The sequence below is a fragment of the Ambystoma mexicanum genome, chromosome 3q (assembly GCF_040938575.1).
Source record: "Ambystoma mexicanum isolate Mex_15411 chromosome 3q, UKY_AmexF1_1, whole genome shotgun sequence".
Classification (NCBI taxonomy): Eukaryota; Metazoa; Chordata; class Amphibia; order Caudata; family Ambystomatidae; genus Ambystoma; species Ambystoma mexicanum.
In genome coordinates, this window is record NC_090926.1 from 789,992,104 (window position 1) to 790,008,300 (window position 16,197).

A 16,197-nucleotide genomic window follows, 5' to 3' on the forward strand; every position below is an offset into this window, starting at 1 on the left:
CCTTACATTACTTGGTCCACCCCTCACTCCGGCCTAGCTGCTTACATAAGCGTTCCTCAGGCCTAACACAACCAGAACCCAGTCTGGGTGTCCACCCACCAGACTGCACAAATCCAACGGATATCTTTAGCCCTGCACCTATGGCTAGGAAGCAGCTATCATCCGCCAACTACACCAGCTGCACACATATCCGGTGCACCCACACACCATACAACACTATCTCTCTCTCTCTACTGACCTGAACTACGCGATTCCCTAGGGCGTTCAACCTACCAGCGCTTTGAGGTCATACCAATGATATATAAAGCACTATATAAATGCCAAGTAACATAACATATCAACATAACTCACTGAAGAGTACAAACAGCATTAGTCCTCATTGGCTGCAACTTGACTACCCCGTTTTTCATTAATGGTGTGCACAATTTTAGTTGAGCACACAAAATAGTGCTATGTTGCTGTCTTACTTCTTTGTGGAAATTTTTTTTTTTTTTCAGTTACAGAAAACAGCACATTACGGTGAAGCCTATTTTGTGAGGTAAATTATCCACAAAACACATTTTGTGGTAGAATCTGTCTACAAATGAGTTCCAAGTGATTATGTTTTCACACAAAGGAAATACACAAATGTTACTTCATGAAACAATAAATATGCATTGTTCCTATTTGCGAAATTCGGGCTTGGTGCATTCATTCCATGCTGAAATGTGCACATTTACCTTTTGGACGGGTAATATCATGGAGTGATATACATGCATGTAATTTGGATATCAGCAGACATGCAATAAGGGTAGGGCAAGTATTTACGTTTAATGAAATAGCAACAGGCACCTTGTTGACAGCTGAATGGAAATCTTTAGTTTTGTCATGTGGGGTGGAGGGCACCTGAAAGTCATCTGAACCCTGCAGCCTCTGATTTCATTCTCTTTGATGCGTGGAGCAAAGGGTGTTGACCGGGAGGGAGCCTTCCTGCCATCTGGGCTGCTCTTCTCTCTGATATCAAGGCGGATGCATGAATGAGCACGGCTTTGCCAGGGTAAAGTCGTTACATTGTCGTGATGTACTTCACAGAAGCCAGGTAAACCTTGCAAAACGCCCCCATTTCCATTCCTTTCAGTTCCAGGCTCGGGCTGAGCGAAGATTGTTTTTTTTGTTATTTTCCAACATTATTCAGCCCTGCCGTCCCAGGGACCAAAAGCTCAGCCAACCTGGGAGGCAAAAGCCCCTTTGCCCCCCCAGCCCAGTCCGACACATCACCTGATGAACTGAGGACTGCGCCAGGCTCCCACAGACCTGGTGTAGTAGGGCCCACCCTGAACCGCGGGGGCTGCAGGGACCTCCGCTATACCAGTCGCACCCCGGGGGCTTCCTTTAAAAAAAAGAAAAATAAAACGTTTTTATAGGGGACGCAAGTGAGACCACAAGAATAGCACCTGGGAATGCAGAGGTCGCAGTTGCGACCCCTAGCAACCCACAAATGACATCCCTGGAATGTCCGCTTGCTACACACCTGTTCCAGAGAGGTCTGCTTGCACTCAGGTCTCATCTAAGGACGTCCTCTCCCCACTTCCCAAGTCTCCTCAACCAGGGTGATCCTCCCTCGCATATTAACCCCAGGGTCAGGATCCAAGAGCGATGGCCTTTTGCCTGAGCACACGAGAGGAGGATACATGGGGAAAAGAAGTGAGGACGACCTCAGGGTTCTCACAGAGCCAGAAGACTTTGAGGGTGAGAGCACCAGATGGTTGGTGCTTCCCCAATGCCAAAGAAAGTTCCTGTTGAAATTGGGAATGACTATGACATTGGACCGGTTGTCAACGCACTTTTACTAGCGTAAAAGTTAATGAATTTGTCCAGTCCTGCCCGACTTTTCAAGCTTCTGTCAAGTCAGCTGGTGCCACAAAAGACCCCTTAATTCCACTACTCGTGGTTGGGCTGCCTTTTGAGAGAATAGGCATGGATATTGTGGGTCCTCTGGATCCTCAAACCAGCTCAGGGAACAGATACCTTTTGGTTGTGGTAGACCATGCCACAAGGTACCCTGAGGCTGTCCCTACTGAGGAGCATCAAAGCCCCCGTGGTTGTGAAGGTTCTAATTTGGTTATTCTCCCATGTTGGATTCCCCAAAGATGTTGTTTCTGACAGGGGATCAAAATTCATATCCGCGTATATGAAGGCTATATGGGAAGAGTGTGGAGTCACCTACCTGTTCTTTACAGCCTTCCATCTATAAACAAATGGGCTTGTTGAGCAGTTCAACAAGACCCTGAAAGGCATGATATATGGCTTGGAAGAGCACCTGAGGACAGAATGGGATAGTCTCCTGCCATGCCTTCTGTTCGCCTACAGGGAGGTGCCACAGAACAGTATAGGGTTTAGCCCCTCTGAGCTTCTGTTTGAACACTCTGTACAGGGTCCCCTCAGTCTAGTGAAAGAGGGATGTGAGGGCAACTCTTCATCCCCTACGTGAGATGTGGTCTACTATGTCCTTGGCCTTCAGTATACAATGGCAAAGTACATGGAACAGTCGACGAAAAACCTAAAGGCCAGTCAGGAGCTGATGAAGCACTGGCATGACCAGAAGACCACAGTGACAGTCTATTCTACAGGCCAGTGGGTGCGGCCTGTCAAACCCAGTGCCCATCAGGGCAAGTTGACTCGGTCTTACTGTATGCTGGAAAAAGTCAGTGAGGTAAATTATCTCATTGATGCGAAAGGACCTAAGCTGATGTGCAGGGTCTTTCACGTCAACTGGCTAAATCCCCATTATAGCTGGGACGACTTGGTCGTGGCATTAGTGACTGACCGAGAGACTGAGGAGGAGACTGATCCCCTTCCAGACCTCCTGCACACTGAAGCCACAGATGGGTCAGTTGAAGATGTCAACCTTGCAACAGACCTGTCAGAACAGTAACTGACAGACTGTCACCGTTTCCTGGGACAGTTTGATGGTCTGTTTTCCCTGACTCCAGGTTGCACAGATTGATGCACCCATGATGTGGACACTAGTGACAGTAAGCCGGGGAAGAGTAGGATTCATTGGATGTCCGATTAGTTAAGGGACACCATCAAGGAGGAAGTTTCCAAGATTTTGTCCATAGGAGTGATAGAGCCATCCCAGAGCCCCTGGGCTAGCCCAGCGGTACTGGTCTCTAAAAAGACCAGTGTTGGGAAGAGTGAAGTTTGCTTTTGTGTGGACAACAGGGGGCTCAATTCTGTCATGAAGACAGATGCTCCCCCCGTTCCGCGGTGAGATGATCTCATTGACAAGTTCGGCGTTGCCAAATACATGAGTATCTTTGACCTCACGGCAAGGTACTGGCAGGTCGGTTTGACAGATGGAGCGAGAGAGAGGTCAGAATTCTCAACCCTAGAAGGACATTATCAGTTCACTGTGATGCCTATCGGATTAGTGTTGCCTATTTAGATGACAATACTGTGTACAGCCACACCGGGGAGTATTACTTATCCCACCTGATACAAGTGCTCTATGCACTGCAGAATGCAGGTCCGACTATCAAGGCCACAAAGTTTCAGATAGCGGAGGGCACGGTGACTTACCTAAGCCACTTGGTCGTTGGAAGTAAAAAAAAAACTCTTGAAGCAAAGTTACAGGCTGTGAAGGATTCAGACATCCCCACTGCACAGATGCAGGTGAGAGTCTTTCTAGGTCTCACCGGGTACTACCGGTCGTTCATCAAGGGGTGTGGAACAATTACAGTGCCCCTGAATGATGTACGTTACAAGAAAATTCCAAAGAATGTAACCCCACCCGCCAAACCTACTTTCAGGATTTAATGGAGGAATTGTGCAGTGCCCCCGTTCTGAAAGTGCCACACTATGCTCAGGAGTTCATTATCCAGTCAGACGCCTGCGATTTTGGGATTGGAGCAGTGTTAGCTCAGCTGAACTCTCAAGGGGTAGAGCAACCTGTCACCTACATTAGCAGGCGATTGACAAAAAGGGAAAGGAACTGCGCCATCATTAAAAAAGAGGCTTACATGGTCGTGTGGACGGTACAGAAGCTGACACGCTACATCTTTGAGTCGTACTTTACGATCCAGACAGACCATTGGCCTCTTATATGGTTAAAGGCCATGCAAGGGGAGAACCCTAAGCTTTTGCGTTGAGTCATATCCCTACAGGGATTAGATATGCACATCCAGCAGAAGCTAGGCTCCCAGCATTGAAATGCAGATGGCCTCAGCCGGTACTTTCGCCTTGATGATGAACCAGACACTCAGTAGGCTGGTGGTGCACATGTTGAGGCTGAGGGGCATGTGAGTAATTCGAACATTCTGATGGTGGGTGTGTGGTCATGCTAGCTGGTGGCAGCATTCACATACTAATCAGAGTGCCTGGCTCTGATTACACATGGGGCCTTGCTGCAGAGGCTTACAAAGGAGACAGGAAACCCCACAACAGCCTTTCGTGTGCACTGTGTCAACCTGATGCCAGCACCCACCCTCAGTATCGATTGACAGTGAAATGTCATGTCTGGGACTGCGTGTTTACAGTAGTCATCCCTGCTGGGGAACCCTGTTCAGAAGGTATGAGTATGTGGAATGACAGAGCCAGAAAATCTGATCTCGCAGCAGCTACAAGGGAGACGGGCCGCTTTAATCAGGAACCACTGGAGAGCTCCATTAATCAAAGGGACCCTTTGATCCACAACATACAGGAGGATGGGTGGGACTTAGTATTATATGTTTTCACCCCTTTAGGTTTTGTTTTGCAAAGCACTCTGGCTATGACCTCATGCATATAGGAGATTGTTAGTTTGGACCTCAGATTCTTTCATTAAGGTACACTTAGCCTATACCAATCCCTGTTGTCCATTTGGCTTTAAAAGAGGGCTGAGCTTTTGGAAGATCTTCTGAAGGTTTCATCAGAAGCAGAAGGAAGAACTCATCATTGGACCCTGGTTGAAGGTACATTCTGCCTTACATCTTCCTCCAGTGAAGTAAGGCCAGGACCTCCAAGAGGGAAGCAGGATCCCTCCTCTAAACATCTCCTGGGGAACAGAGGGAGATACGGAATCTAGAGGACCCTCCAGCAGCTCCAGAACAGGTACCTAGTCAGCACACAGCGAGCCCTGCTAGGATCTGCAGCAAGCTTCCTAGGTGGGAGACGCCAGAGAGTCTCTGAACCAAACCAAGGCCTGCAACACTCTCCTCAGCATTGGGCCATCCACCTTAAAGTATGACATAAGCCCAGTGAAGCCCCTTGATCTGCAACCGACTGCACCACTGACTGCTGTTACGCTGCAGTCACTAAAGCCGTTCGAGACGCCCCGTCCAGTGCTTCAGAATCGCAGGCAGCACTGTGACAAGGATTCCTGAATCCGAGCCGCCATGTAGGCCAGCCTGTAGTTGTCCTTCCAGCTCTGCTCGCTGAACTGCCTTTGCCTGCTACCCACAGCTGTCTCCTGTCTTGAACTCTATTGCAGAAGCAGCAAAGCACCCTGAAACCGTCTCAACCCTGTCGAGCACCAATAACTCCTACAGCACATTGTACATTTTGTTTTGCCCCCTGGTCCTTTTCCGAAGGCCCCTAGTGACATTTTGCGACCCATTGCTCCCTTTGTATTGAAACCAAGTATCCTTGAACTATTGCGATTATTTATTATATCGACTACCCTTCTGTCAGTATCCACAGTCCACCCCTTATTCTTCTTTGAAACTGTCTGGACAGTCCCTTTTATCATTGGGTAATAATTATATTTCGCTGTGTTGAAACTAACCAACGATCCGCAACCTTTCGGAGATAAGCCTGCCATTGCATCCACATTACCAAAATTGGACATTGAGGTTTATAATTGACTTTTGTTTCCAATCAGTTTTGGATCCCTTCTGGTGTACTAGAGGTGTGAGGCTGATTGATGGTTTAGAAAACAATATCCATTCCTGGACCACTGGTGCCCCGGAAGTTGATTCGTCACAAGTGGACATGGAGTCCAATCACAAGGCTCTGAGCATTTGTGGTGCACTTTTTCACTGGCTAATAGCCGAGATGGGTCAGCTTTCACTGTTAATGAGTGGAAAAGCAGTCCACACTTAATGTCTGTTGAGCAGGTACTGTGGGTTCGGGATAGGAACAGAAAGGGGGTCCACTCACTCTGCACTATAAATAGACAAGGAGTCCACCTACACTGAGCTTTCAGAGCCTATGATGCATTCTCTCCTTAGGCTAGTAGCAGAGATGGGTCCACTTTTACTGAGTATATGAGTGGACATGTTGTCCACACTCAATGTGCAAAGAGTGGGTGAAAGAGCTCTATCTCATTGGGCTAGGAACAGAGGTTTAGTCCACTCGAACTGGACTATAAGTGACATGGAGTCTACTCACACAGGGCTCTATACAGTTATGGTGCACTCTCTGATTTGGCTAAGAGTAGAGATGGGGGGGTCCATGTTTTCTGGGTATGAGTGGACATGCGTCAACACCCAATGCATGAAGAGTGTATATTATGGGGCCCTTGCTCACTGGGATACGAATAGAGATGGTTACCACTCAAATTGATTATAAGTGAACATTGAGTCCACTCAAACCGGGCCCTGGGGCTGTGGGTTGTCCAACTCCAGGCCTAGAGGGCCGGATCCATGTTGGATTTTCAGGATACCCCTCATTAATATTCATGTGATGAATTTGCATACAGCGATTCTAAATGTATGCACATTTGTGCTCATGAATAATAATGAGGGCCCGGCCCTCGAGTCCTGGCGTTGGACAACGGTCCCACTCAAATGGGACTATATGTGGAGATGGAGTGCACTAACACTGGGCTCTAATTGGGTATGTTGCACACTCACACCGGGCTAAGAGCAGAGATGGGACTCTCTCAAACTAGACTATAAGGGACTTTAACTGTTCTGAAATGGCGCACACTATCCCTGAGCTAAGAGAAGAGATGGTGTCCACTTTCAAAGGGTACAAGGGGACATGCTGTCCACACTGAATACACAATGAGCAGACATTATGGGGTCCTCCTTCACTTGATTATGAGCAGAGATGGGGTCCTTTCCCAAAGGGTGATGAGCCCATTAGGAACTCTTTGCTGCCAGAATGGCAGGCGCCCATGTCAGGGGTTGCTGTTTCTACTCTTGCTCAGAGGAGACTTGGCTGGCATTTCAGTTTGGACTGACCTTAGGGGTGGCATAATGATGTGCACATTGATATGTCTCACATGCTTGGGCAGAGAGACATGTTTGGGATTCTCTGAGGTGGGTTATCACCCAGAGATCAAGCTATTCAGCTTTTGATTACTTTCACTGTGATCAAATGTTTCACTATGTTGGCCCATTTACTTTGACCTTAAGTGAGAATGGGAGTCCAGATATTGACAGCTTGATCTCTGTGTCTCCAGAGGCAATTCTCAGTTGTGCCTCAGTGTTGATCTGCCACACGGCGGAGACAAGGGTCTGGGGTGGCTGTTGGTACTCTTGCTCATAGATGCTCCTGGCCTTTCATACTGGTCCAGAGGAATCAGGATGCTTTCTCCTCGCCATGGAGATCAGAGGATACAGGGTCTCAAATAGAGACTAGATCCTCTTTCAGTGCAAGGTGATGAGGTTCTTTGACTTTGTAGGGACCTGTAGATATGAAGCCTCTCACACTGGAAGACAACAAGAGATGAGGTCCTTTCACAGTGGGAGGAAGAGTGCAGAAGTGGAGGTACATTGTTACGAATGGAGATGGAGCCCTCATGATGGGACTGTAACAGGACGAGATGAAATCACTTGGTGAAGGGGTTGAGCTGGAATATTATCCTCTCACATGAGTGCGAGATAGCAATGACATCCTACTAAACAGGGCAGGTTTTACCCCCTCTCACATTGGAAGTAAGAGTGAATGGGGTCCCCTTACACTGGATTAAATTGAGATGGGGTTCTATCAGTATCATATGATATGAATGTCTATTGTTATTTGTAACTAAGCTTCGATCACTCACTGTAACAAGCACCACGATGCCTCCGAGCTGTTGCGCGCTCTACAAATATGAATACATAACTAAATAAATAAATGATATGTTATATCAGAACAATGGAAGCTAGGACACTCGTGTAATGGAGTGTGAGTTATTTCTGACTCTGGACCACCAGCCCACTGCAGCACATTAGGGTCCCAGTGTGCTACAACGAGTCAGGTACCCTAGTGTACCCCAGCAAGTCAGGGATTCCAATATGCTACATCAAGTAAGGGACGCCAGTGTACTGCAACAATTCAGGGACTCTGGAGTAGTACTACAAGTCAATGACCCCAGTGTGCAACAGGAAGTCAGGGATACCAGAGTGCAATAGAAAGCAAAGGATTGCAGTTTTCTGCAGGAAGTCAGGTACCCCATTATGCCACAGCAAATCAGGAGCCCCAGTTTACAGCAGCAAGTAAGGGTCGCCAGTGTACTGCAACAATTCAGGGACTCTGGGGTAGCACAGCAAGTCAAGAACCCCAGTGTGCAACAGGAAGTCAGGGATACCAGAGTGCAATAGCAAGCAAAGGATTCCATTTTACTGTACCCCTGTATGGTAAAATAAAACAGGGATCCCAGTGCACTGTAGCAAGTCAGGTACCCCATTATGCTACATAATGCCAGGGACTCCAGTGTGCAACAGCAAATAAGGGATCCCATTCTACCACAGCAAGTCAGGGACCCAAGGTGTGCAGCTACAGGTGTGGGTCCCCAGTTTACTGCAATTATTCAGGGACTCCAGGGTGGAACTGCAAGCCAAGGACCCCAGTGTGCAACAGGAAGTCAGGAATACCAGAGTGCAATAGAAAGCAAAGGATCCCAGTGGACTGTAGCAAGTCAGGTACCCCATTATGCGAGAGAATGTTAGGGACTCCCATGTGCGACAGCAATTAAGGGGTCCCATTCTACCACAGCAGGTCAGGGACCCCAGTGTGCAGCTGCAGGTGTGGGTCCCCAGTGTACTGCACCAATTTAGGGACTCCAGGGTAGTACTGCAAGTCAAGGATCCAAGCGTTCAACTGGAAGTCAGGGATTCCAGAGTGCAATAGAAAGCAACGGATCCCAGTGCACTGTAGCAAGTCAGGTACCCCTGTGTGCTACAGAATGTCATGGACCCCAGTGTTCAGCAGCAAGTAAGGGACCCCAGTGTGCTAAAGCATGTGAGGAATCCCACGGTACCGCAGAAAGTAAGGTGCCGCAGCGTACAAAAGGAAGTAAGGGACCCAAGCGTATTACAGCAGATCTGGGATCTCAGCACGTCTGGGACCCCAATATACTGCAGCAGGTCAGGGACCCCAGTGTTCAATAGCAAGTGTGGAACCCCAGACTACAGTAGCGGGTCAGAAACCCCAGTGCACTGCTGCAGATAAGGGACACAAGAGAGCTGTAGTGAGTAATGGACCTCAGTGTACTTTAGCACATGAGGGACCCCAGTGTCCTGCAGCAGGTTAGGGAGCCCAGTGTTCAAGAGCAAGTATTAGACCCCAGTGTATTGCCCCAAGTCAGGAATTCCAGCTTGCAACAGTATTTAGGGGCCATAATGTACTGTAGCAAGTCATGGACCCCAGTGTGCTACAGCAAGTAAGGCACTCCAGTATGATGCATGACATATGCGACCCCAGTGCACTGCAGCATGTAAGGGACCATTTCTGCTTGGTCCTGTTAGGGCCTGAAGAGGGCCTGAAAAGGGCTGGCATTGCTGCTCACTGTATGCCAAAGTGCAAGTGGATCTAGATCGCAAACCTATTGGCTCGTTATGGCTTCAGGCTTTTTGCCCACACCGCTCTGGCATTCAAAGACCAGCTCCACCAGGTTGTGCTTGAGTCCAGGTTGCTTTGATCACGTGATCACTGCTCCAGCACCTCCTGCCTGATATGGTGGACTCCCTGAATAGGATCACCCTCCTGGCATAAGGAATGGCCTTTGTGAGAACAGTTTTAACTGGTTCCTCCTCCTACCCCTCAGACAAATACCAGGCTGTCCAGATGAGCGCCTTCAGATCTTACTGCCGCCCAGTTACCTGCGGAGTAGCACAGGGCTCAAGCCTCCCCTCAGTGATCTTTAATCTTTAATTGAAACCACTGGAATCACTCCTCTAAGAATCAGACACATCACTACACTAGTACGCAGAAGACACCCAGCGGTGGCAAACTGCTCCCATGGTATCACTCGCCTACGGAAATGCCTTGCCACCATTCAGATGTGCATAACAAGCGCTTACCTAAAATGCTACCCAACCAATATGGAATGTGTGTTCCTCGGTCCTGTCCCCAAGATGCACCTGGATGGATTCATGCGCTAACTTGCCTCATCCGCCACCATCGACTTTATGCAGCACATCAAAAAAAAAAAAACTCCCAGCTCATGGGGTACAGGATCACTCAGCTGTGCAATATGGAGCCCTTCCTACCAACCTAGTCCTTCCAGACCGTGGCACAGGCTCTCGTGACTGCACATGCTAATGGGGACAAGGCCCTCCTCATCAGGTTCTACGCAGTACACCTGGAGCCCTGCCAGCAGTCCATCACGCTGCAGCTTGCCAGATCACTGGTTCTAAACAATTCAACTCCGATCACACCCATTGGCTACATCATCCCCATTCTGCACAATCCTCACTGGCTCCCGACTCCTGCCGGGATTCTTTTTTGCCTGTATGACCTCGAAGGCAACCATCACCCAAATACCTGCCTACGTCACGGACAAACATGACAGCTCGGGCAGTATAAGCTCTTCTAGGAGCCAGACTATTCTTAGGCTGGAAACTGAACGAGCCCACAGGTAAAAGTTCAGGAACCAGTCTTTCTCCTGCTGTGCCCCGGCATACTGGAACACCATCCCAGTAGCAATGAAGACCGCACCATTGCTTCTGGAGTTCAGAAAAGACCTAAACACCCTGCTCTTCTGGGAATTCCTAGGTGTGACATAGGTAACTCTGTCCCAGGTTCCACCACATCTCCAGTCCCATTGTAAACTTCCTGCCTGTCCCTTGAACCCTTGCACGGGGTTCTGTTGCTCATGATCTAAGTGTGTGCTATATAAATCACAACTACAAATACAGATGGCTACTTGAGCAGTTCAGGGGCTCTACAGAGAATAGATTTGGAAGCACACCTTCAGCTTCATCATCAATTAAAAAAGAGAAATATCGCCAGGATAATCTAGTGGGCATGACCAATCTAGCCTGAGCGCGAAACTTGCTGAGGGTACACACAACTACAGTATGGTTAAAAAATATGTATTTATCTACTCGCAACCTTGCACTGACACCAATGGATACTTCTAATGCCGGTGTTATTTTAGGGCCAAGAGGTCACAATGAACCCCTCTAATGGTGTCGTGAATGGGATCTCGCCATAGATGTGGTCACTTTGGAGTCTTTGCCGTGGATGTGCTGGGATTTATAGAATGTATTTGAACTGCCTGTTGGCTCTAATGATGGTTTCGGAGTATATGGGATACATGGTTAGTGTATTATTATGAGGAGTGTATGCACTGTATGTATTCATGGGGAAATGGCGGTGAGATAACTAAGCCGGTTGAGCGCTCGCTGCTGCGATCTAGGTGTGATGTGCAGGTCGCAGGTTTGAATTCCGGCAAGGTCAACTCAGCCGTTCATCCTTCCGTGTTTGATAAATGAGTACCAACCTCGATTGGGATGATTGATGTATGTAAATACGCTCTACACGCAAGCGTTATATAAATAAGAAATCAATATCAAATGATTACATCTGAAAATACATTTCACGTTTCTACTGCACCAAAAAGTGCACTGAAACACCTATGCATTAGCGCCATCAATCAATCACCCGCAGACCCATCGCAAAAACCACCATTACATATGGGTATGTGTTAGGGAGAATTCTCATTCTATGGCTAATTTCCCTCACCTAGTGACGTTCCTCAGCAGCTTTGCTGGATTTCTGGAGTTTTTTTTTTTCCACTTGGTAAGAGTGTGAAGTGAGCCTTTTGCCCACTCTTACCAGTGTTTTACCATGTGTATTTCTACTGCTTGTGTGTTCTTGGGCTCTGGAGCACACCACTTCATGAGCCCCAGTTTTGTGTGTGTTACACAACACCTTCAGTGCAGTAACACAGGGTTGTCTTTGAGACTTCCCTCTGACTCGATTTTCTGGGGCTTACTACCGTTCCCCAGAAATAGGTAAAGTTGCCATTAATTTTACATAGTCACATTTAAAACTACAGACCCAGTACACCCCATTTTACATGGAGTACTGGAAAGGGTTAATTCCTATCCCTTTTCGTCTATGCCTCTCAGAGCTTTGTTTTGCTCTTTTAACATTTAGACTTGGCTGGTGGCAGTGGTATCTATCCTAACATTTCTACCGCGATTATACTATATAAACGTGGTATTGTGCCAGGCTATTATATTAGCCTTGAACATAAACCCGCTTGACCAAATACTCTTTCTTTTGGCTCCGGTCGGGTTTATTCGCCATTTCTTTTTGTTAAAGTCCTTCTTGTGTTTTACTTTGCGCGGCAAACCAGGTTTGCCTTCTTTGTTCACTGTCTTTGGCGGGCTTCAGCAGAGACGCCCTCCTCTTCGCGCCTGGGTGTCTAAGTGGTCTGAATGTGAGGGAGGGATGTAGTCACCCTCTGCACAGGGTATCCTAGGAAACCCAAATCGCACTTTGCCATGATTGGCTGGGGTGGTTGTCCGGGCCTGACAACCCCCCTGCTGCGTGATTGACAGCCAGGCTGTGTGAATGGGGGATTTTCGCATAAAAGGCAGGGCTCTTGGGCTGGAAGTCAGAGTCGCCCGTGGAATTACAAGGAACCGAAGAGAAGCGGAGAAGAAGATGGCTGCTGCAACTACCAAGTCCCGTGAAGCCCTGCTGCAGTCCTGAGCTATCTACCCTTCGACCACCAGAGAAGATCCAGTCCGGAGTCTTCTTCCCTTGAGCCTGGTGGGGTCAACCAGCTCATCTTCCACAGCCAGAGGTCCTCTTCATGGTCGAAATCGCTGCACACCGCTGTAGTGGTCCGGATAGCCATCTGAAGAACCTCTCCTGTTTTAAAGGAGCGCACCTTTTATTCACCGTCGCTGCTGCTGGCCTCATCCCTGGGTAGTGCAGCTCACTCCAGACGTCCTCTTTCTTCTCCCCATGACTGAAGAGCCAGGAACTGTGAGTCTGCAGGAAACTACCAGCAACAACTGCCGTGGCACCAGCTTCATCCGAGAATAAGGTACTGTGTCCGACTTCGAGGAACTAGTGTGAACCCCTTTTCTCCTCATCCAAGGCTCGTCCTTGTCTTTTCTCCTTCTTATAACTTTTGCTTCCTCTTTTGACAATATCCAAGTACTCCTGACATCCTTGAATCTTGAACTATCTGACTGTGTGATCCTCGACAACAGGAACCCTGTTCCACCTAACACTGGCGCAGGCCTATTGACTTTTATCTTTGGGTTAGAAAGTGTTCTCTGATTCGGTCTGCCTTGACAAAAGTATTGCTGATGATTTTTGCCCCCAACTCTCTTTTGGTAACTTAGGTGCTAAGTGTGGTTTTACCCCGGTAACATTTAATTTTAATAGAGGTGAAGTGTCTTGCAAACAGATGGTCAAAAATAAATGTACTTTTACTTTTGAACCAAAAACCTTGAGTCAGTGTTTGCTTGAGTTACAGTAATTGTGGTTCCTTTGTGTAATCTCTACTACTGCTCATTTGCTCTTGAGATAAGTCTGGCTGCTCCGCTACTGCTACCACTTTAACAGTGTAGTACAGGCTTGTACCAAAGGTAAAACTTGTATTGCCACCTGTGGTCTTAATTGTGTGTAGTGGTCCCTAAGGGCACTGCACAGGATTCTGCCTAACAGTATGCATTTCCAAATACGTCACATTTCAAAATGAGATTTTAAGGAGGGTGTGAAAGTCTTTGAAGGGATCTGTTTATTTTCCTTAGTATCCCCCGCCCCCGCCCCCGATGCTCTCTTCATTATAGTTTCCATCAAAGGTTTCTGTTGCCCTGGGTCCTCTGTTTCCTAAGGGCCCCGTTTACTGGAACAGCCTTTATTGCCACACATGTAAGCTGTGTTGTCAACGCAATGCGATTTCAGTCAGTGTTAAGGCTTCCCCTCGAAGCTGCCAGAAGGCCTGTGTGTAATGCCACTTCCCCATTAACACCTTGGGGTGGCGTTTGTCTGAGCCACATGCTCCAGTTTCTGTGATTGTGTTTGTCGATATTTCAGTTTCAGCCATTCTGGTCGTCTCTGTTTTTGATTGTGCTGGTCTATGTCCGTCTGTTTGAGTGCTGTGTCTAGTTGCCGGATTGTAGTTGCATTGTGCCACTTTGTCTGTTTTGTTTGGTCTGTGCCTCAGTTTATCTGATCATGGTTTCACAGTTCTTAGTTGTAATGCCTGTGGCTCCTTGTTTCTCAGTTTTCGAGTGACTCTGGTAGCCTGTAGCTGTTGTCTGATTGTCTTTGCTTGTCTCAAAGTGTGCTTTTGAGGTTCTTGTGACTGAGGTTGTATGACTGTGACTGTCTGCCTAATAGTATTTTTTGGTGTTCTTTTGTTCGTATGTTTCTTGGTGAATATGATTTTTTTTTTCTGTTCCCCAGTTCATTAATGTGAATGTGGTTGTTTGGCTGTCGGTTCAGTGCCTGATTGTGGCTGCCTATGTCTCTAGTTGTGTAATTGGGGTCGCCTGCATTTACATTTGTGTTACTTAGGTTCTTGTTTCTCAATTGGTGTGATCAACGTTTAATCTGTCTAACTAATGTTACATGTTTGCTAGTTTGGTTTTAGTGGCTTTCTCTGTGTTAGTTTCTTGTGTCTCAAGCCCCTATCACACCAGCGCATTGCAGTCAGCAAACAGTAGCACAGGTAACCACAATGACACTAAAGGATATGATGTGATATGATGTGTATAGGCGTGTAATAAATGCCACATCATATCATATCATATTAGTGTTGTTGTGGTTACCCCTGCCACAATTTGATGACTGGAATTTGCTGGTGTGATAGTGGCTTGAGTGTTTTGTAAGTGTAGTTCTGTGCTTGTCTTATAGTGTGAAATCCAAAATGGGGCCTGCTCTTCAATCCCTTCATGAAACCATTGGCTGAGCTAATCTGCGGCGCAGGATTAACTTTATGTATGTATGCGGGTGGTATGTATGCAGGTGATGCCCAGCGCATTCTTCACTTAGGACACTCTGCGGAGTCAGCAATAGATGACTATCTTGTGTAATGAAGTACCCCGCCTGTGCCTTGGGGTAGAGTTTGAGGTGATCACGGGACCAGGTGACGCCATCGGTGAACCCCTGGACAACCCGTCCTTGCCCTGTGTCTAAGGCATTGGATTGTGATTGGTGGCATAGTGTTGGCACTGCAGCTCTTTAAAGTGATCCTTATATTTGCAACCCTCGCCCTAGAGTCAGGAGCCCTTGGTATGGTAAACGGATTCAGGACTGACCCACAGTGACAGAAGTAAGAGACACACTACCAGTAGAGAATGAATGCTGCCCCAACATCGCCAACAGCGTTGAAGGCAGCGTGGCCTTCACTCTTAATGAGGATGAATGGAGAACGCATGAGCAACTGCTTAGTGGTGTCTGTAGCTTGCAGATACAATTCCAAATTAAGGCCCAGCTTGAAATGAGTTTGGCTTCTGTTACTTCGTCTCACATTCAGACCTCATTACATTCAGGTGTGACTGACAAAGCTAAATTGCAGCTCCAATCATGTTACTAGGCTAATCAGCATACACAGGTGTACATGCTGACGAACAAGACAAACAAAGGGGAGAGGTTCACTCTCTATAAAAGGAGCGGGCAGTTTGGCTAAGTTGTGTGAGCAAAGGGTTGGTGAGTGAGTAGTGAAAGTTCTTGGAGACAGAGAGACTGGTGATTGGGGTGGAGCAGGTGAAGGAACTGGCGAGTGACACGGGGGAGATGGGTGGATCAGGAGCGGGCAGGAAGGAAGGAACATTGTGAAGGTGGTAGGCAGTAACATCTGAAGAAGGTTGGGTGGAAGGAGATGGAGGAGCAAGTAGAAAAGGAAGAGGAAAGCCCATGCAGGAGGAGATTGAGAAAGACATCACGATGGAGGCTGGAGGGGACATTGACAGGACGGCTGGGTACAACTTCAAGGGGGAGGTTGAGAAGGAAATTAAGGGAAGATGGAAGAGAGCGTTACGAGGTCAGAGAAAGTGTAGATGTAGATGTAGGTGAAGGAGAAGAAAGATGTAAGTGACCAAACTCTGTCACCCA